Genomic DNA, 22179 nt, shown 5'->3' with positions numbered 1-22179 from the left:
TGCCACAACCACCAGTTGAAAACACAACCAACCCCTGGCTATAAAGATAAGCAGTTAAAAATACTGTGAGAGAGAGAGAGAAATCAAATAGTCCCCTGGAAGAATACGGAGAAGGATTATGGAGAAGAGTTTGCGAGACTGGAATGTGTTTTTTTTTTCCCTGCAGTATCTATTTCAATTTTCTGTGAAATGACTTTCAATATTTTGGTTATTTCACGTTTTGTTATAATCTCTTGGAGGGAGATCTGATTTGAGATTAAGGGTCTGAAAACAGGTTGAGATAGTTCTTGATGATGTCTGGAATATTTGCCAGGTTTTAGCAGCTGATATGGTGCAGATGAGTGCATAATACAAATAATAACATTTATTATCTGTATTGCTATCCCATTCCCCTGATCTGTGGAGGTGGATTGGAGCTCTCCTTCCCTTCATTTCCCTGCATGGTCCTAGGCACTGTGTCAAACAGGGGAAAAAACTCCCAAATTATATTTTAGAATGCTCACTAGTAGAGACAGTAGTGATTTCCTGATAAGGAAATACCAGAATGATGGGACTCTGGTTATCAGCTAATCAGTGGTGTCAGTGCTTTGCTATCGACATCTTCTATCCCTTTCTGTCTTGTTGATTAAATCACACAATAAATAACATAATCAAGGTGAAATTTTAACACCAAATCATTGGTTTTGGAGAGCTGCTTTAGGAGGACCTGCACTTGTTTGGCAGCAAAGTGTGGTCCTATAGATAGGAAAGGTCAGAAGTGGGGTGAGTACAAGCTATTAATGGTTTAAGAATATTGTGTGTGATAACAATTATGATCCTGATGGTCATTCTCCCACCAAGGAGAGACTTATGGAAGAGGTCGCTAAAATATGTTTTAGGATCAAGCTTCAATTCTTTGGATTTATTTGTGTATTTCTTAATGGAGCAATAGAAGATTCTGTCTCTCCTCTCAGATGTTGGACATTGAAGGCTTTCTGCTTGCTAACAGTTTTCTAGTTTGTATTTGTTTCTCCATAAAGTCTGGTCTGTCCTAAATTCTTCTGTCTCCTCTGAGCAATCCTCAGCTAGAAGTGAGGACGGACTTGCACCATGAGCAGTTCAGTGTCTTCAAGCTGAGGTTTGTATCAGGGAAAACAGGGTTGCTGGGATGCAAGGACAAAAGGTGGTCTTGCCCAGATACCTGTGTTTGTCCATAATTAATGTATTTCTTTCCTGTTTCAAAGGATTTCTTTCTAGTCAGGAGTTAAATGGACCCATTCAGTGTTTATATTTATGCAAATGGTTGTTGTGTCACTCCAGTTGCAACATTAAAGAAAAAAAGCCAGATATTTTACATGCCTTTGAGTATTAAAGTGATTGCAATTACCTACATAAAAGCGGTTGCTTTATTAATTAATTAACTTGGAGAAAAAAGGCTAGTGACCCTCTGAAGGAATATCAATAACTGAAACATTAATTATGTAAATAAGATCTGTCTTTACCGTTCATTATTCATAGTTTAACATGAAAATTGCCTTTTAAAATAATGCCTCATTCATATATTTCAATAAATGTCTAATCTGCCTGGTCCCTTGGATCTCGATTTTGAGACAAAAGACTCTGCAGTGAGATGGATACAGACCCTGTGGCGTTTCCTTCCAGCCACAAACACCCAGTTCCTGATTGCTGGGCTGGCATTTTTGGAGAGGCATCAAGGCATCTTCTCTGAGACAACAATCCCCTTTGGGAATGAGTTCTGGTAAAATTTTTATCAGAAGAGATGGAGTTGCTGCATTGCATGGGTGAGGAAGGAGAATAAAGAAACAGCAAAATGTTTGAAGAGCTTTTGTGAGTCTCTGGTGGTTTCCAAAGGGAGGCTGTGGCAGAACCAGCCCGGCTCCGGGGGCTGTCGGAGGCTGCGGAGTTGCAGGCCCGGCCCAGCCCGGCTCCGGGGGCTGTCGGAGGCTGCGGAGTTGCAGGCCCGGCCCGGCTCCGGGGGCTGTCGGAGGCCGTTGTGTTGCAGGCCCGGCCCGGCTCCGGGCGCTGTCGGAGGCTGCGGAGTTGCAGGCCCGGCCCGGCCCGGCTCCGGGGGCTGTCGGAGGCTGTGGCAGAACCAGCCCAGCTCCAGGTGCTGTCGGAGGCTGCGGAGTTGCAGGCCCGGCCCAGCCCGGCTCCAGGTGCTGTCGGAGGCTGCGGAGTTGCAGGCCCAGCCCGGCTCCGGGGGCTCTCGGAGGCTGTGGCAGAACCAGCCCAGCTCCAGGTGCTGTCGGAGGCTGCGGAGTTGCAGGCCCGGCCCAGCCCGGCTCCAGGGGCTGTCGGAGGCCGTTGTGTTGCAGGCCCAGCCCAGCTCCGGGGGCTGTTGGAGGCTGTGGCAGAACCAGCCCAGCTCCAGGTGCTGTCGGAGGCTGCGGAGTTGCAGGCCCGGCCCGGCTCCGGGGGCTGTCGGAGGCTGCGGAGTGGCAGGCCCGGCCCGGCCCAGCCCGGCTCCGGGGGGCTGTCGGAGGCTGCGGAGTGGCAGGCCCGGCCCGGCCCAGCCCGGCTCCGGGGGGCTGTCGGAGGCTGCGGAGTGGCAGGCCCGGCCCGGCCCAGCCCGGCTCCGGGGGGCTGTCGGAGGCTGCGGAGTGGCAGGCCCGGCCCGGCTCCGGGGGCTGTCGGAGGCTGCGGAGTTGCAGGCCCGGCCCGGCTCCGGGGGCTGTCGGAGGCTGTGGAGTGGCAGAATTGCTAACCAGAGCCAGTGGCACCAAGACAAACCAACACCATGGTTAGACTGTGTGGCTGGTAACTGTGACCCTGTGCACCCAGTAAACTTGCTGCTCCTTTTCACGTGTGGAAATGTGCCTGTGTTCCTCCTGGCAGGTGCTGCAGGTGGTCTCAGGCAGCCTTTGAGAATACTTCCCCTCTATTTCCTCTGCCTTTTTATTTTCTGAAGTTCCACAGAGTATGTTAGCAAATTCTGATTAGGATTCCTGTTGGCTTTTATTCCATTTCAGATCCCTAAAGACAGCAGGCAGATGTTTCCAGGGCTGCTGCTTTCCCAGGTGTCTGGGAATACACCTGTGGGAGCAGAAGGAAGAGCTGTGTTTCTTGTTCATAATCTCAAAGGCTGTGCTACAAATAATCTTGTTTCAATTTGGAGTATGCAGAGAAAAAGTAGTAGCTCTGCAGTCCCAGAAAGTCTTTTACTCTCCACTCCCTGAAGAGTACCTGCCTATAAGCCTGAGATGTTCAGATTTCCTGGTTTTAATGCCTCAGAACTCACTTTGCCCACAGCAGGAAGGGCTGATGAAGAAATGTGTCCCCCCCCTTTCCCTGTACCGTGATGAATTGTGGAAGTCCTGATTGAAAATTCTAATCACAGCCTTGCAGTCCTTCAGATCCCAACCCCTGACAGCTGATTCACTCCTTTCCATGCCTGCTGCCTCCGAGTGCTGCTGGTGCCTCTTATGCACGAGTCTATCATTAGCACACAAAGCATGATGGATGGGTTGGGGTTCCTCTGGCCTCAGAACCTGGGAAATGCTGCTTTGGCAGAGGCAAAGAACCTGTGTGTGACATCGTCATGAGTGAGAGAAGAAAGGAACACAGTGTTGGATGTGCCTGTTTGCTGCCAGTGTTTAGAGAGACAGTCATGGTTATGGGCACTGTGATATGTGACCTGAAGGGAAGTTCTGGCCAGGTGGGGGTTGGTCTCTTCTCCCAGGCACTCAGCAATAGGACAAGGGGGCACGATGGGCTCAAGCTCTGCCAGGGGAAATTGAAGTCGGAGATCAGAAAAAAATTCTGTGCAGAGAGAGTGCTCAGGCATTGGAATGGGCTGCCCAGAGAGGGGGTGGATTCCCCATCCCTGGAGGTTTTTCAGCTGAGCTTGGCCGTGGCACTGAGTGCCATGATCTGGTAAAGGGACTGGAGTTGGACCAAGGGTTGGACTTGATGATCTCGGAGGTCTTTTCCAACCCAATCCATTCTATGATTGATTCTGTGATTTGGGGCTTTGCTCATTGCTGGTGAAAGATGCAGAAAATCAGACATTTTGGGCAGTGCAGAAGCTGAGTCAGGCAAAGGCACAGAAGTTGCAGTATTTTTTTGGAGATCAAACTGTAAGCATTTCCAAAATCCTACTTAAAGATCAGTCTGTTCATGAAATCTTTTAACTTTCAGTGTGATCTGGTGGCCAAAATGATCACAAATAATGGCTTTTGGTCCTGACTGTGGACTCGGTTCACTTCTGTGGATTCTCCTCTTTAGACCCTTTCAACAGGAAACTTTTGCAAATGTTTGCATCTTGCAAATGCTTTTATTCATCTGTGTGACTTGGCATTTAATGTTTCAGTGAACAAGACAGTTAAGTTTTGGCTCCAGTGAAAGATTGATAGGAACAATTTTCGAATGTGGTATCACAACAAAGTGAAAATATGTCATGTTCAAATACTGAGCTCTGATGCGTCATGTGGTCTTGTAATAAATGAAATAGCACTGCAGCCCTGACAGATCTGCAAGAAAATGGTTTTAAATTTATGATGATTAATTTTTGAGATGAACTGCAATGAAAAAAATTGTTAGTAGATACTTAAAGAAGGTAAGGGGAAACAGCTTTCTGAAATGAGAACAGGCAGGCAATGATAAAGCTGCCCTCGCTTTTATATCATGCTTTCTAAAATTTTTGCAATGGGAAAATTGCTGTTCTGGCTGCTGCAGCTGGAATTAACAGCTGCTCATGGAAGTGAAACATCTCACAGAAATTCCACTTCTTGCATTTGTCCTGTTGCTTCGTGCTGGTTGTCTCAGAAATAGGAGTAACACAAAGCAGAGCTGGAGATTTTCTACCAGGACCGGTGATTCTCTCCGAGCTGTGAAAATAAAACAGCACTGAAATTAGGGAAGAAACAGAGGTAGCTTGGTAGTGCCTTGAAAGAAAAACAAACTTGGCTGAAACTCAGCTTGTTCATTCACCTGGAGAATTTGCCACTTGAGTATTGACACTGTTGCATTAGAACAGTTAAATGTAAAGAGAATTGTTTGGTAAAGTCTAAACCATTTATTTAAAGATTGTTACATAGTTTCAGGCTGAAACCAGCCCTTGATAGCCCTTATCCTTTGCAAGAAGTCAGCCATACCTGGCAAGTGCTTAGGTTTTATTTGTATTGATTTAGGTTTCTTTCTACCAGTGGGGTTCCTTGCTTCTCTCCTTTCCATTTCGCTGGCTTTGCACAGATGCCTTGGCTGGCAATCAACAAGTGCAGAACAGCTTTCTGCACCCATTAGGACTTTGTATTTGCTGGCAAACATGGTTTAATGAAGTGAATGAAGGAACTCTACACTGGGACAGATCCTGGATTGGTGTAAATTGGCAGAGCTCCCTTGCCCCAGCACAGCTGTTTTCAGGTGGTTGTTCCCTGCTGTTGCAGATCAGAAACTGCTTTAAACTGAGTGATGCTTTACGTGTTAACTCTTTCTTTGATGCCATTTAGTTCAACCAACACTTAATTCTTGATTACAGATTGCCAGTTGAAGACTGTGTTTTACATATATACACACATATGGAGACTATCTAGTCAATATACAAAATAATACATGGAAGCAGTGATTTTATTTTGCTGCTTATTTGAGTATTTTTAGCAGTTTTTCTCCCTCCAAGACCTCTTTGCCCTATCTGATGTCTCTGCTGTAGTATCAACTCCTGCCAAATGCAGGAAGGTAAAAGTGTTTGTTTTACAGAGAATAACTGTGGAAGGTTTTAATGATCAGGACTGATCAGTTCCACTGTGGCATTTACAATTGGATAGAATTCAAAGATTCTTGAGCATAAATATTCCCAAGCACTCCCTGTCTCTTGTGAATATGTTGTTTGGTGGGTCTGATGTCTGTTAGCACCCGACACGCAGTGACCAGAAAAGTATTTTCATTGTTTCCAATAACAGTTGGATTGTATCTCTTTTGCAGTTTCTGACAAGTTTGGCTCTCAAGTAACTTGTAGTTATTTTCCATTTGAGCTAATAAAGTTTTATACTTTTTGGAAGTTAATTCAGGCAACATTTGTGTTGTCCTTGCCACTGAAGAAGTTCATGTAGAATGGGCTGGGTTACATTTAAGGGTGTAAAGCTTCATAATTGTCTGAAGGATTTATGTTGTCTGTAGTTACACACAAGATCTAATGGTTTTTTAAAAGTATATATTTTTCATTCTATATTTTGTTAATTGGAGGTTTCTGATATGTTTAAATCAGTGAAATTTCATCTTTTATTTCATTACATAGACATCATCTGAAAAGATTTCATGAAATGACTATAAAGATATATGCAAATTGCTCTCTATTACTGTGGAGAGCTGCAATTCTGGCCTTTGTGGCTGTTCCCAAAAGAACTTTAATCCAGGCAGCAGGAGCAGTGCTGGAGTGCCAGCTGTGCCAGCTCTGGTTTCACTGAGGTTGTCCCAGTGCCCACCTCTGGCAGGGCTCACTGTCACAACCTGGTCCTGTCTGGCTGCACTCTGGCTTAGTTCTATTCACACAACCTGTAGTCCTGTTTTCTGGATTTATGTGTAGAGGATTTTTATTGCAACTGGAGATTTTAAATATTCCAAAATTTTGAAAAAATTTAAACTAGTTAGGAGGGTTTGTGTGTGGTCTTTTAGTGATCCTGTGTGAGGAGTATCCTCTTGCTTTGAATACCTGTTGACAGGCCGGAAGGAATTGGGGTTTGGTTTCATTGACTTGTCTTCTCTGTGGCTTTGCATTATACTGGAATTGGCTTGAAGAAAGATTTCCAAGATTTTCTTAAAATACCCTGTGAATAAATTTCATGGAATCCCAGACTATTCTGAGTTGGAAGGACCCACAAGGATCATCGAGTCCAACTCTTCAGTCAATGGCCCACACAGGAGATTGAACCCATGACCTTGGCATTATTGCAACCAAGTTTTAACTGAACCATGTGGATTCTTTTGAAAAAAATTTAACAAATAGACACTTCCTGGTTTTCTTTGCTTTGCAAAGCTACTGTGAAACAGGTTTCATATTTACAAAATATTTGTGACCACTAAAAGTCAAATATTTAACTTCTTAACACAAAATGGAAAATACTTGTAAAACTGGGTTACTAGTTGAGATTAGCATTCTAGATCCTGTCAAGGAGTATCTAAATGGTATCTATCTCAGTGATTAACATTTTGACATTTACAGATGGGCCTTTGACTTGACAGTTTGCCAACTGTGACCTGCATATCCTGGGCTATGTCAAATCTGGACAGTGAAACTGAAATTCCTCTGTGTAAGCAAATTTTTTGAAAATTTCATTGTAAATACTTACTAAACTAAGATCATTCCCATCAGAGATGTGACTTTCCACTATTAATACAGTTATTACATTATATTGGAATTATTAATTTTAGAACTAATTTGAATTAGAGAGTGCTTATGAGTGTTGGACCTTATGTGAAATATTCTGATATGTACTTGGGCAAGATAAGCTAAAGTTGGTGGAGGTTTTAGTTTGCCTCTGAAACTGGAGAAATCTTCTTCCTCTAAAGACTGAGTGTAGAGGCTTCATGTGCTATGAACTTTTCAGTTTGGTGATGGAGCTGCTCATACACACCCTCTGTGTTTTCTCAGAGGGAAATCTGTGTAGTTGGAAGTTCTGTTGAAGGGACTTTGAATGTTCAGAAAGTGGGCCATGTAAACTCAGTGGATGTGCCTTAATGGTATTTGCTGGGAAAATGAAAAGTGCCTGGAAAGCTAAATTTCCATCCTGCTCTGTTTACTGAGAGTGACCAGCTCATTTTTGCAATAGATAATTCAATATTCAACTTGTACCCTGCTAAATGAAGGCAGACCAATCAAAAGGCCCTCAGATAATGTGGGAAGTCAAGATTTGTACTTCCCCAGAAAACTGTGGATTTCTATATAGCCTACTTTAAGTGCCATACTTTATTGTGTAATAAAAAGTGATCTATAATAAAATTGAGAAGAATGTATTGATGTGTTCATGTTTTAAGCAGTAATCAGTGTGGCTTGTCTGAAGTGGTCTAGACTTTCATTTTAACATGTAGTGACAAAGTGGCAGGGCTGTACAACCGTATGGTGCTTTAATTAATGGGGGCAATACTAAGCTTTGAAAGTCCTCTGGAGCTTTTGTCTCTGTTGGAACATTGTCTATGCTGTGAATCTTCCCTAATAGTTAAAGCAAATGAAGTAAAATAGCCTTTGGGCTATTTTGTTACACTGTGTTGTTGGGGGAAAAAATTAATCCTGTGCCGTTTTGCATTTGCTGTCTGTGAATCAAAGTGTGAAAGCTAATTTAAAAACTTTCACACTCGGCTTGAATGAGGACTGTCAGTGCTCAGAGAATGTCAAATGGAACACAATTAGCTCAAAGTGGGCCGGCTCAGATATACCCATCAGCCTCAGAGGTGCCCAGGCTTAATGACTGCTCTGATAAACTAACAGAGGTGACAGCAAAGAATTTACAGGCTTTCAGTTGCTGCTGAAAACTCACCCTGTGTGGAAGGGATCTTTGGAAGCAAAACTGTTTGTAAAACACCCAAAGTTCAATACAGCACAGAGCTGCATCTGTGGAAGGGAAACAAACCCACTGGTGAACCTGCTCAGAAATTTTAGATGTGAATTATTTAAGTATTTGTTCATTGTTAAGCAATAAGTTGCCACTTGTGGACCCTGAAGTAGTTGGGTGTCAGGTATTTACAGAAGGGGCAGCTGGGGGAGGTGTGGTAGAGTGAGGTCCTGGAATGTTTTTGGGAACCACCCTGGTACTGCTCGTGGTGTGGTTTGGAGAAATAATGAGGGTTTGAAGTTCATTGATCTGTTCATCAAGTGCTGCATCGACTTATAATGGGGACATGAGGTGTGAACTTCATTGCTGAAGTGATTCCATGCTTTGTCCTGGGTGCTCTGAGTGACGCTCAGACTGAATGTGAGCAGAGCTCAGACTGGAGGTGCTCTGGAGATGGGGATTTTAGGAAAAGGACTGAAGAAGAAAGAGCTGACGTTGTGAGAAGAGTTACCTACAGTGACATCAGCTGCTTCCTTAAGCAGAATGACTCTTCCCTTGGAAGATGGAGTGCTTGTCAGTCACAGTGGACTGTGGCCTCTGGGATATTATTTTTCCATGACATGATGTCAGAAAATGTGTCGGGAGCTCATTGAAAACTTTTTTTTTTAATTTTCCTTCCCTGTTTTTCTTGGAGAAGGCTGCCCACAGAGTTTTATCTTCAGGTGCTGAGTGAGGTCTCAGCTCAAGTTACTCGATGAGAGTTGCATTGAGTGACCACTGATTTTCCTGATGGTAAATTGAAAAGAATTGAGTCTGCAAACTACCATTTTACGTGTCATCCCTTCTTATTTGAGCAGCACAAATTGTGCAGCCAACAGCAACATTTTTCTTTAATGAACCCAGCCCATAAGCCCTACCACGTTTAACATATTTACAGGGGGTAGCATCCACTCAAAAAAAATCCACTAATTCTCTTTGCATGAATCTCATGTGCATGAGTGCAAACATTTATGTGTGGATTTGTGTGTATGTGCACACTATTAGTGGATGCAGTGCTAAAGCATATATAGTAATTCGAGAAGAATCACTGAGGAAGTTTCATTAGGCATGTAAATATATTCAGCAGAGGATTTAAAATAACTCTTTAATGGCAAAAAAGGAAAAACTGTGCCATTTGACATGAGAAATCTGTTTTGAACCATAGTATATGCACAGTCTGTTTTCTGCTTTTCCTTGCTTGAAATTGTTGCCTGAAATATTATGGTGGCATTCAAAGGCTGGAAGATTAATTCTGAATTTAATTTGCCTGAATGCTGGCAGGATATTTTTACGTAGTAAAATGGCAACTTTGTAATATTTGGCACTCAGTTTCTACAGAAATGGCATTCAGGATACAATTTTGAGCTCATAAGTAAAATAAGAGGAAATCACACATGTTGATGATGATTTTAAAATATTTTCAAGACTATGCAAATGTAATTTCTGCCTTGATTTCTTTAGTTATATGGGCATTGGGGGGAGGGTTTGTAGCAGTCATGGATGTACATAAAGCTGTGAATGAACTTTTTCAATCTGTTAATCCAAATGTTCTTTAATGGATAAAAATAGAATCAAATTACTTCACATAATATTTACTTAGTGAGCTTCAAACAGAATTATTCTTCCAATAATATTCTGAATATTCTTGTGTTTTGGTCTTGAATAGAGTGCCAGAGGGTTACTTTGCAGCTAAAGGCTGGGCATCCTCTCCTCTGTTTGCTTATGATCTGGTGGCATCAGTTGTTCTTCCTGATAGGAGTGTCACATCTTGCTGAGAAAGTATATTTTAGTGGCTGTTGTTGGTATGAAGTATTTTCTTTGAGGTGTTCAACACTTGTTACCAATATAAGTTTCTTTTCAATTGTGGGCAAGTTTGTGGAGGTATTTGTGAGGGTCACTGAGGATTTGTCTGGGTGGTGTCCCTGTGATGTTCATAGAATCATAGAATGGATCGGGTTGGAAAAGACCTCCAAGATCATCAAGTCCAACCCTTGGTCCAACTCCAGTCCCTTTACCAGATCATGGCACTCAGTGCCACGGCCAAGCTCAGGTTAAAAACCTCCAGGGATGGGGAATCCACCCCCTCTCTGGGCAGCCCATTCCAATCCCTGAGCACTCTCTCTGCAAAGAATTTCTTTCTGATCTCCAACTTCAATTTCCTCTGGCAGAGCTTGAGCTGTGCCCCCTTGTCCTATTGCTGAGTGCCTGGGAGAAGAGACCAACCCCCACCTGGCCAGAACTTCCCTTCAGGCAGTTCCAGACAGTGCTGAGGTCACCTCTGAGCCTCCTCTTCTCCAGGCTAAACACCCCCAGCTCCCTCAGCCTCTCCCCACAGCACTTGTGCTCCAGTCCCTTCTCCAGCCTCGTTGCTCTTCTCTGGACCCGCTCCAGATGTTGGGTGGGATGAGGAGCTGTCTGGGGGAGGTCCCCGTGATGTTGGGGGTGATGAGGAGCTGTCTGGGGGAGGTCCCCGCGATGTTGGGGGTGATGAGGAGCTGTCTGGGGGAGGTCCCCGTGATGTTGGGGGGGATGAGGAGCTGTCTGGGGGAGGTCCCTGTGATGTTGGGGGGGATGAGGAGCTGTCTGGGTGAGGTCCCTGTGATGTTGGGGGGGATGAGGAGCTGTCTGGGTGAGGTCCCTGTGATGTTGGGGGGGATGAGGAGCTGTCTGGGTGAGGTCCCTGTGATGTTGGGGGGGATGAGGAGCTGTCTGGGTGAGGTCCCTGTGATGTTGGGGGGGATGAGGAGCTGTCTCTGCTCATGGTGCTGCCCCCAGAGCTGGTTGGTTCCCCGTGGGCACCCCCAGCCTGCAGCATCGACCTACAGGGCTGCAGTATCAGAGCAGGGTGCAGCACAAAGCACAGCAGGATGTCTCTACTGTGTGTTCCTTGTAAAGTCATCAATCTGAGCAATATAAACCCCTGGCCAGAGCATAGACACACATCTTGTCATGTCTGTCTGAACCACAGGCTCTTCTGCAGGTGTTTTGAGCTGGCCCTCACAACCCCTCTGGCATCATCTTGGGCAGTACCAGGCTTTGGGTTGGCCTCCTTATGGGCACCCAAACTGGCAGCAGTGCTGCCTTCTTCAACCAGGCTGCTTCTCCGTGTGTCCTGGCACTGAGTGTAGGTGGCAGCAGAATGTTGTTCCCACGTGGTTGGTTTGATCAGGTCAGTAGTTGGTTTGATCAGGTCAGCCCTGCCATCCTGCTCTAGTCAGTGCTGGTTCAGGTGTGACCATGGCAGTTCTTTGTTGTGCTTCTGAGGTGGTGTGGAACTTGTGGGGAGGACCAGAGAAGGTGAGAGAAAAGCTTTTTTCTTGGCTGAATGGCACATTTCTTAAGAAAAGTCTTTGACTCAAACACTGTGTCTTTGTGTGGTTGGTTGGTGATTTTATTTACTGAACTAGTCCTTAATAAAGAAATATTTACTAAAGTAGTGAGTGCTCTGTGAGCATTCAAGGCTCAAGACTGTTTTGACACAAACCAACCTGCAAGTCGCAGTTAACAACTGAAACTCCTGTTCTTCTTTCCTGTCCTGTTCTGTCCAAGTCATGTTTGAGAGAGTCACTCCTGCCAGACTCATCTCACGTCTTGCTGAAGGAGCTCTTGCAGGAGTAGGTGCTGAAAGAATGCAGCTTGTGAGCTGAATGCCACAAGATGCTGCAATATGGTGGCTGTGCACCTGCGCTGCCTCTTTTTTTCTGAATGTTATTCCACACACACACACCCACAAATGTAAATTACTGTTACAGAGCCAAGCACATCAGTAAAGAAATGCTAAATTTAGCCTTGTCCAGATGGAAGGTAACTGAATGCAGAGTTGTGTGTGCAGTCACAAAGGAGCTTCACTTTTCACATGAAGTCTTAGCAGGAACAGGTCTGTGCTGGAGGATCAAAGTGAGGATTGCATGATAAAGGCAGGCACTGTGGGAAACTGCATTGCTTGCTGAGCAGGGGAGGAGGAGGATGGAATGATCTCATGTCTGGGGGCAGCAGGACAAGGTCCTGGAGATGGACCTGTGTGTCACCGTGTGCCATGCAAGATGTCAGCTCCAGCAGGTAGAGTTTGGTAAAGTTATAAAGACCCAACAAGAGAATGACTGAGGGAGATGGCAGGAAACTTTAACAACACCTGATGTTGCCAAACATCATTATAATTAAACCAAAGTGCATCATCAGTAACAAAAATAGCAAAAATCTCTTAAAAAAAAGGTCAAAAATACCATCAAAGTTTTGTAAGAAACATTATTTTTGACCTGAATTTTATTGATGTGTTTTGGGCTACTGTGCTGTGCATTTCTTTGACTGGATTGCCTGAGTTACTGCATTAAATACCATTAATTGTAGTTACTTTGTAGCCATGTGTAGCTTTTGTGTACCTTATACAAGTACAAATTGTTTTCTGTGGTTGTAAATAAATCTTGAAAAGACTTAAAAGTGTTGTTTTCAAAAGAAGCAATATTTTTAGACTACTAAGTGAACTTTGCTGATGTAATACCATGTCAATAGTCTTTTTTTGTTAGTTTGTTTGGGTTTCTTTAATTATTAATTGACTTTATTGCTTGGCACTGTTCTATAGTGCTACTATTCCCCATGTCATAATAATCAGTAATCTGCCCTTCTCACTGTGTTTTTGAAAAAAATATATATGAAAATGGAACTCATTTTGCATGTCTTAAAAAAAACCCCCACCTCTATGCTCATATTAAAATTAAAGAATATAATGTATTTTAGGCTTCTTAAAATCTAAGTAGGATGAGGAATTCACTGCAGATGATCCTGTGGAAAGGCTTTGCAAGAGGAGGGCAATTAAATAAGGGATAATTAGAGTTACTATTTAAATATGCAGAGAGCAAAAAAAGCTTATCTGGAAAAGCAGAGTGAAGTTATAACATCATAAGACTAATGTAAGAATGATTTGCAAGCAATAAAATCACATCTCCCTGACTTTGTAAGTACAAAATAATAAGCACTATTTAATAATGGAGTCTGTAATAGTCTGGGTTATAAACCCAGTGGTATGTGATTTTACCATTAGATTTTACCTGAAGGGGATAGATTGGTTTAACCCTGGCAGAGTGGAGCTGTGTGAGGATTGCAGGCACTTGGAACGTGTGTGCAGAAATTGCTCAAGGTAATCTCTGAGCAGTTAACTCAGAATAATGATACAAAGTTAGTGACACATCTGTTGTCGTTTTACTTACTCCTCCAATCAGCCTGAGTGTGTGAGCACCTCTGAAGGAAGGGGATGATGGGACTGTTGCTGGTGGTGTGATTTAAAAAGGTTTGCTGAAAAACAGAATTATGTGCTATTAAGAACAAATCCTGCTTGGCAGAGAAGTGGGTAGGATGGTCTTCAAGTTCTTAATCATCCCTGATTTTGTAACTCCGTCATTATTTTCATTAATTAACCACAGTGGGTAACACAAACAACACACTTCTTCCAAAACTAATATTGCTGCCTGCTATTTATTCTGTGGAACTGAAAACAAATCCCAAACCAAAATGTTGAAGTGACACACAGGCAATAATAATTTCATTGAGCCTGTCGTTATCCCAGAGGCTTTAATTGGGCATCACCTGCAGCCTCCCCACATTGTACTGGGAAGCTCTCTGGTTCTAGGCCTGCCTAATGCTGGGCACTGGGGGGAAGGAGCTGCTGGAAATTGAGGAATTCAGGAGCTGGGGCTCAGCTGTGGGGCAGGTGCCAAGGGTGCCAAGCAGGAGGGAGATGGGGTCTGACCTCTGTGATGCTGTTGGGTTCCCCTGGCCCTTCCATAAGGTGCTTAACCCAGTGGTCCTGGCTGCCTTTCAAGTGCAATAATTAAATTGCACCTTCCTAAGTTCTCTCTGGTTTTAATTGGATTAGTTGTTCTTCACCTTTTGGCTTTAAACTTGGCCAACAAAACAACTGGTTTTCATTATGGCAGAGACTTTAGTTCAGATTAGGTTATATTATCCTTGACTGTAATGTACATTGTGTGAAGTGTGCCAGGTGTTTCAGGAGAGCAGTGTACAAGAGAAATCAACATTTTACTTCTATTTTTAATTGACTTTCTTTGCTGCACTGAAGGGCACTCATTTGTTGGTTCTTCCTGATTACTCTCTCAGTTTTCAGGCCTTGCTGAGACTGTAGAATCAAAGACAGTTTATGGAAATATTTTACATTTTGGCTGCATCAAGGAAACCTTCTGTTTGCCTCTGTGTGCAGCTTTCATCTCTTTTGTGTAGTCAGTGAAATCTGGGGCATCACTGGAAGTTCAGTCTCCGGTTTGTATCCAAATGTTCACCTGCTCATGGAGATTGCTCAGTGCTTTGCAGAAACCAGCTTGTAAACAAGGGAATCTGTGCTACATCCCCCTGAAATATGGCTTGGTTTCTACTGTGCCAGTAACTTCTGCTCATGTACTGGAGCCTAAATAATTGATTTTTCAGCCTGTGCTGCAACACAGTGTTTTAAAACCCAGGCTGCCTTGTCACAGTGTGCTGTGATTCTGCACAAGTTTTCATGAAATGAACAGGGATGCCCAAAAGATGTATCAAGTAATGAGGATTAATGCATGAGTTAAATTTGAGAAGGTAATTTCTGAACAGCACAAACCTTTGATATGGATAAAATGCACATTAGTTCACTGAATGGTTCACCTGGCCCTAAATTCTAAATTTGGAACTTTTGAGCACCACTGGCTTGCAATCAGAGTATGTTTTGCCCTGCATAAAATGGAATTATAATAGTCAGTTTGCATTAGTCAAGTCTGAAGTCTGTGTCTGGTTGGATTTAGTTGCACTCTGCTGATGACAGGGCTCTGTTTGGCTTCTTGTTTGGCCTGGATATGTGTATCTTAGTGCTGTCAGTCTCCTCTTATGTTGCTCAGTGTATACTCCTATCATGGAACATCCAAGAGCCACAGGCCTTTATTAAATTATAGAATACTCTTGAAATATTTACCTTTGAGCATTAGGCCTCTTCTTCCCAGAAAATAACCTGGTAGAGGATTTTGTGGGAGATTCTTAGTCTAACCTCTCTGAAGACTCTTGGAAAAAAAAAGACCCAAGAAGACATCCAGGCATGGCTTTTTTTTTTATTTTTATAAATTAAGGAGTGTATTTCTTGTAATTGCACATCAGTCTTCTAAAATAGGAGGACCCCACCTATGTTATGGACTATAAATGCACTTTTTACAGCATTCTACCCCTTTGCTCTGTATGAATTCTGGAGGACTGCTCCAAACTGACAGAAAGCCTTGTCTTTTTGGCCTTGGTTTTGTTGGTATGCAAAGGGGGAGGGTAAAACCAGCCTCCTGTCCTTCATCCTTCTGGAGGAGGATTAATCATGATCACAGCTGCAGAATAATGCACATCTTTGCTGCTGGGGCTGGAGGGGGGAAGGGATGGGCAGCAGGGAGAGCAGAGGAATCAGCTGCATTTCCTTCTTCCCATCCCTGTGCCCCTCCTGTCTCAGAGGCACTGTGGTCAATGGAGGAGCTACAAGAAGCAGATTCTCAGGAGTTGTTTTCCCTCTGTGCACTGAGCTGATCCCCTTGTATTTCAGTTTATGCTTGCTGTCTGCCAGAAGCATTTCTTGACTTCATGTGCACTCTCCCTTGCTGCAGGATACAGCACAGGGCTCTTTGCTATATGAGAGCACTTCATGTTAAATAAAGGCACAGATTTGCTGTTGCCCAGTCTACCTTTTCTTTTTTTTTTTTTCTTTTTTTACTAATTAATCTTTCATGCATTTTATTTTTTTCCTTAATCATAAGGAATGCATTCAGTTTACCACTAAGGCACACACACTGTTTGCACGGATTACTTGTTACCTTGATGATGCATTAGGCAAGAGATGCCAAAATGCTGCTGGTTCAAAGGCACCCAGATTTAGTCCAGTGACTTTTGCTGTGTCTCTGTAGATGGCCTCTAAATACCTTGCAGGTCAGCTGGTTTTGAAATGGATAAAAGTGTGCTAATTCCTTCAAGGTAAATCAGAAGGATTATGACATCCAGGAAGCAGAAACTGCCAGACAGCTCCTGAGCAATATAACTAGGACTGACCCAACAGCATCTCTAAAGCTTCCAATAAAATTGCCTGAGGAGTCTGCCAAGAAGCCAGATGCTGCTGCTGGAAAAATACCTTCTGTAGCTTGGCATTTGTCCTGTAATTGCTTCCAAGAGAGAATAAACTGTAGCATGACAGTAGAAGGTGAATGGTTCCTCACTGCACACTGCTTGGGTGGGGTTTTTAAATGTGTAGAAAATAAGTGTGATTTTGGGATGCATCACCACTTGTGCAGGTCCTTGTACTTGTTTAACTGTTTTAGAGTTATCAAACATTTTTGGGGGTTTTTTTCCGTCTTTTTTTCCTTGGACATTTTAGCCTGGCAGCAGTTTGGTGTTACTTTTGGCTGTGATTCCTTTTACAGTCTCTAACCTGATCACTTGGGCTTTGACCTTGTAAGTGTGTGATGTCACGGAGACCTCTCCAGTTGCGTGGTGGACACCAGTGTGTTTCCCAGGATGGATGTTTCTGAGTGTGGAATTATTCTCCAACAAACCTGCCCCACGCAGTTTCAAGCTCTGCCAGGGGAAATTGAAGTTGGAGATCAGAAAAAAATTCTTTGCAGAGAGAGTGCTCAGGCATTGGAATGGGCTGCCCAGAGAGGGGGTGGATTCCCCATCCCTGGAGGTTTTTAACCTGAGCTTGGCCGTGGCACTGAGTGCCATGATCTGGTAAAGGGACTGAAGTTGGACCAAGGGTTGGACTTGATGATCTCAGAAGTCTTTTTCAACCCAATCCATTCTGTGATTCTATTCAGAAACACTCCTGCATGTTACCCACACACAGACAATACATGAGGCTTAGGGGAGGTGCTTCCTCCCTTTTAAGTGTTGAACATTCTGACGGATAGAAGGCAGAGGATTTGTGGAGCTGTGTATAACATAATCAGATACAAGGCACTGCAGTCACAAATGAGATGAGAACAGATAAGGGAATCCAAGAAAATTATTTATGGTTTGAAATTTCTCCAGTACAGTCTAGCAGCTGTTCTCAAATACCTGTGCTTGTATCATGCAGAATTCCTGCCTGCTGTTCATCTGGGCAGCCCTGTGGGATCACCTGCACAAATACCATGGCTGGTTTGAAGAGTGGAGTCTTTAAATGGAATGGTCAGAAGCATTTCTGTATCTAAAACTTATCACAGAATGACATAGGTTTGGAAGGGACCTTACAGATCATCAAGTTCCAACTCTGTGCTGTGGACAGGGGCACTTTTCTCTAGATCAGGTTGCTCAGAGCTCTACCCAACCTGGCCTTGAACACATCAGGGATGGGCAAACACAACTGCTCTGGGCAACCTCTGCCAGGGCCTCAGCACCCTCACAGGGAAGAATTTCTTCCTAATTTCTAATCTAAACACAGTCTCTTTCAGTTTGAAGTTGTTTCCCCTTATCCTATCACTAAATGTCCTTGTAAAAATCTCTCTCCATCTTTCTTGTAGGGTCCCTTCAGGTTCTGAAAGGCCACAGTTGAGTCATCTATTTACCAGACAATTCAAAATACTGGTATTTGTCAGTTGTGGAATGAGAATGTCAAAGTAGTTTTTACTTGTTAGTGTAAATTCATTCTTAGAATCCCAGAAGCCTCTTGCTTTTTCCCCTTTGCTCTGCTAGACAGTGAACTTTGGTACAAGTCAGGTGATTGAGTTTGATGTAGTAAATCAGAAGTCCATTTACAGCAAGGTGAATTCCTCTGATTAGTTTTCCTAATACTTAACTGTCAGGGAACAAGTGCTGAGTGTTGAAAAATAGCAGCAAATAAAGATCTTGGCACAGGAGCTTTGTGTTGTTGTTGACATGAGGAAAGTTTGGTTTGCTTTGCTGTAATGTCAGGAAGTGTTCAGAGAATGGAAGGGCACAATGTACAGGTCAAGGTGAGTGAGGAAAATCTCAAAGGGGCCTGAAGAAGTTGGTGCAAAAGCCACATACATTAAGCAGGTCAATAAAAAGTCATTCCAAACTCTACTTGAGATTTCAAAGTATTTAAGTTGGATCTTGTGTAGATACAGTGATGGTATTTTATTTAAAATGAACAACAGGGCGAGTCCCTGTTCAGTCTCACTTGCCATGTTAAGAAAGTCATCTTGAGATAAAGAGCTGAATTAAAATATCCCTGTAAAATATGGGAGATGAACAAGTTTCCTTTAACTTACTGTGCCACTTAAAAACATGCTGAGCTGTCCGGGATGTGAGACGTTTAATTCCATCACCTTTTCTTCCAATTAGAAGACACAGATTCTGATTGTGAGGAATTTGCATTTCAATATGAAACGCAGTGTCTGACATTGCTTTTACCTTCTCCCTGGTGATGCTCCTGACTGCATTCCTCTCCCTTTCCTTCGGTGTGATGATTGCACCACCTCACTTCACTAATCATTTAACAGCTCTAATTACAGAATACTGTGATCCCAACTGTGTACTTTGTCCTTTTTGCATTCTTAGTCTCTGTTCCTTTGGTGTCGAGAGGATTCACAAAAGAGCTGCTCTTCTGCTTTGCAAAATAAATTCCAAAGGCCCTGCTTTGGTAACGTACAAATTTGCATTTTCTTGTCGCTTTGGAGTTAAGGACATTGAATTTCAGACATACAGGGGTTGGTTGGTGGGGTGTTGTTTACATCAGTCATGCTGGCATAACTTCTCTGACACTGATGTAGATACACCAGCATAAAACTGGTGTAACTCCAACGCCATCAGGATCAATGGAGTTACGCCGGTAGAAGTCACGTGTTCCACTATTGATTTTGTGCTGGTGAGACTTTATTGACTTTAAAAGAGGTGCTGCAGTTTGTAGGCTGTGCCTGGGCAATGTGTTTGTGGCAGGGGGGAGCTCACTCTCTAGTTTGTTCTGGTGCAGAATTATCAGAAATTCTTCCTTGTTTCTGCTCGAAGGTCAGCAGTGCAACAGTCTGGGGGTAGTAAAGTCTTGGAATAATACAATTCCTGGAGGAAAAACCCTGTGCTCAGTGCAACTGAATTACCTCAGTGCATCTCTAGTCCCATCTGAATGACTTCCTCTGTTACCTGGTAATGTGGTATTGGAGGAGTGAAGTTTTTAACCTGTTCTTTCAGTGAGGGGCAGTGCTCCTGTTGATGTCAAAGCTTACAAATGGCACCTGGAGCAGAGCTTTGTGTCTCAGAGTAGCAAATACACTGAAAGGAGCCAGGAGTGTTGTATTTGTACCCTAGAACATAAGGCTTGGGTAACTGTTTTCAGCAGCAGGAGAGTCCTGGGAAGTTTTTTGTGTCTGGCCTTTCCCAGGAGTGGCTTATTTCACTCAGGGCTGCTTTCATTCATGCCCTTGTCCAGCAGGCTTGAGAACCTTCTCAAACATTGGACTTGATGGTCTTGGGGGTCTTTTCCAGCCTTAATGACTCTGGGATTCTTGTGGAACTGAAGCCATACAGTGATGCCACAACTGGTTTTAATAATTGCCACTTCCATTTTGATTTCTAGCCTTTAATTTTTTGTGGTTGTAAATCTGGGGTTTGATTCTGTCCCTTCTAGCTTTGCAAGGCTCCTGGAAGCAAATGCTGCTCATGCTTCATGGTGTACTTAGCTCAGAGAAAAGATCTATCTATCTATCTATCTATCTATCTATCTATCTATCTATCTATCTATCTATCTATCTATCTTTTTCTGTTGGCCTGTAGTGACTGTCTCAAATCTCACAGTTTTCCTTAAAAGTATTTGAATATTCTTCCTCAGATAAATCATGAACCCACATCATGTAATTTTCCCAAATGCCATACTTTTTGAGTGTTTCAGAAATTCTGTTAAGGCAAGGTCCATGCCTTCTATTTTGCCTTTGTTTCCTGACTGCTGTCCTCTGTAATATAAAATAGAAACTGTAATATTAAAATGAAATGTTAGTAATTTCCCTTTAAAACTGTTGATGAAACCAATTCATTCCTTTGAAAAGCATCTTTTTAATGCAGTCAGCATTTTTTGTGAGTAGAAAATTCACAGCACTTCTGGTGAATAATTGGTGAGGTGGAGTGCAGTATTCACCACTATGTGGAGTGATTTCCAGGAGGAATTTCAGTAATTATTCCTGCCATCATTGGAATACTAATAAAAATCTTACTTTAGAAATATTTTATAGGTCAGTTTTTTGCCAGGATCCTCTTCTAGTGGTAAATCAGCTTCAATGGTGCTATTTACCCCATGTAAGGAACTGGGTAACGTGCCTGAAAGATGCCCTAGAGAAAGAATAATGAAGCATATTGTAAACCACAATAAGCTTAAAATGTGTTATTTGCCTTAGTTACACGTAGGGTTTTTTTTTAAAAAGAGCTTCTTGCTTTCAGGAGATAAGAGAAGTATTTGATGAATACAGTCAGCTCTAGCAACTCGACACAAAGGGAAAATAAATGCTGTGGTTTGGGTACTAAATAGTGCTCTGAAGTTGGAAGAATTAAAAAGGGTTATTTGGGAGGTGTTGTACTGGAAGACACTACAGATGTAGTACAGAAACGGTAATAAAGCACTTAAATCTCCTTCCTGTGTCTTAATCTATAGGAAGCCAAAAGTGAGGGGAGTAAATGCTCATTTTAGAGCAAACAAAGCTAAGTGTGAGCTATGGAGGCAGTTGTGAGTCTCTGCAAGCTGTGTAGCTCAGGGAGGTGGTGGCAGTAGCAGGATGCCAAGTTCCACAGGAGGGTTTGTAGTTTGCAAGAGGAATTAGAGGAGTTAAACAGGACACTTGGCTTTCCACATCTGCTGAGGGACTGGATTTTTGTGCAGTATTTCAGTTTTTGCACATGAACAGTGAGATTCCTTCCACCTTTACAGGCTGCAGAAATCCCAGTAAAGAAATGGCAGGAAAAAGCAGTGGTTTGCATGGAATGTCATGAGAGAGACTGTCACTGGAACCAGTGCCTTGTGCTGCTCTGTGGGCAAATGGCAAAACTGGAGGAGAGGGACTGGCCCACTCAACAGTCTGACAGAGATTGTTTGCTGTGCCAGGGTAGCCAGAATTTTAATGCATGGCCTGGCTTGGATTTTTCTGCTAAACACATTATAGAATTTGCTGTAACAAAGTATCACAGAGGCATCTTCCCTGTTTGCTTTTGTTTGCTCCTCATTTTCCCCTCTGTGTCAGTATCTTAAGCTCTCTTTTACCTCCTGTTCCTTCTTTTCTGGTTCTCACTTACAGACTATTAACTGCAGTATATCAGTGGGTTTTAATCAGTCCCTTGGGTTTCCCTTTGGAATTAGTGTAGTGCCTGCTGGAATAGATGAACACTCTGATGTTTGCAAGCCCTGACCATTGGGGAAAGGAGCTGATGAGTGTGAGCACTACCAGAGAATTCATGGCCTCCTCTCCCTGGAGGGTAGAAGGAGCACTGGTGGCATGGATGGGGTTTCCATCACGTGTTTTGTGTGGTCCCACTGCAGTTCTCTGTGTTTGGCTTCATGGTCAGATGGGAAGTGGATGAGTAACGTTTTCTCCCTGGATTGCAGTCCTTTACTCTTGAATTGGTTTCAGTTTTCCAGGTTCACTCACATTTAAGATAGATTTGTCACTTATATTTTGCCCTTTCATTATGTTGGGCTTTGTTTAACACTTGCAGATCCGTGGGCACCAACATGATTATCTTG

The 22179-nt window shown here is 43.2% G+C and overlaps 1 protein-coding gene across 15 annotated transcripts in view; it reads left to right on the top strand.

The window, feature by feature from the left end:
* DAB1 (DAB adaptor protein 1) overlaps window positions 1-22179 on the top strand; it is a 451161-nt gene that overhangs the window by 305960 nt on the left and 123022 nt on the right. Inside the window, exon 3 of one of the 15 annotated variants that reach the window (XM_071565294.1) lies at window positions 7157-7244. The exons of the other annotated variants lie outside the window; for them this stretch is intronic. The gene's annotated coding sequence lies outside the window, so the exon portion shown is untranslated. The remainder of the gene's footprint in view (window positions 1-7156; window positions 7245-22179) is intronic. 15 annotated transcript variants of the gene reach the window in all.

Source organism: Pithys albifrons, chromosome 10 (genome assembly GCF_047495875.1).
Source record: "Pithys albifrons albifrons isolate INPA30051 chromosome 10, PitAlb_v1, whole genome shotgun sequence".
NCBI classification, from domain to species: Eukaryota; Metazoa; Chordata; class Aves; order Passeriformes; family Thamnophilidae; genus Pithys; species Pithys albifrons.
Note: the sequence above shows the minus strand (reverse complement) of the source record. Positions and strands in the feature narration are given on the sequence as shown.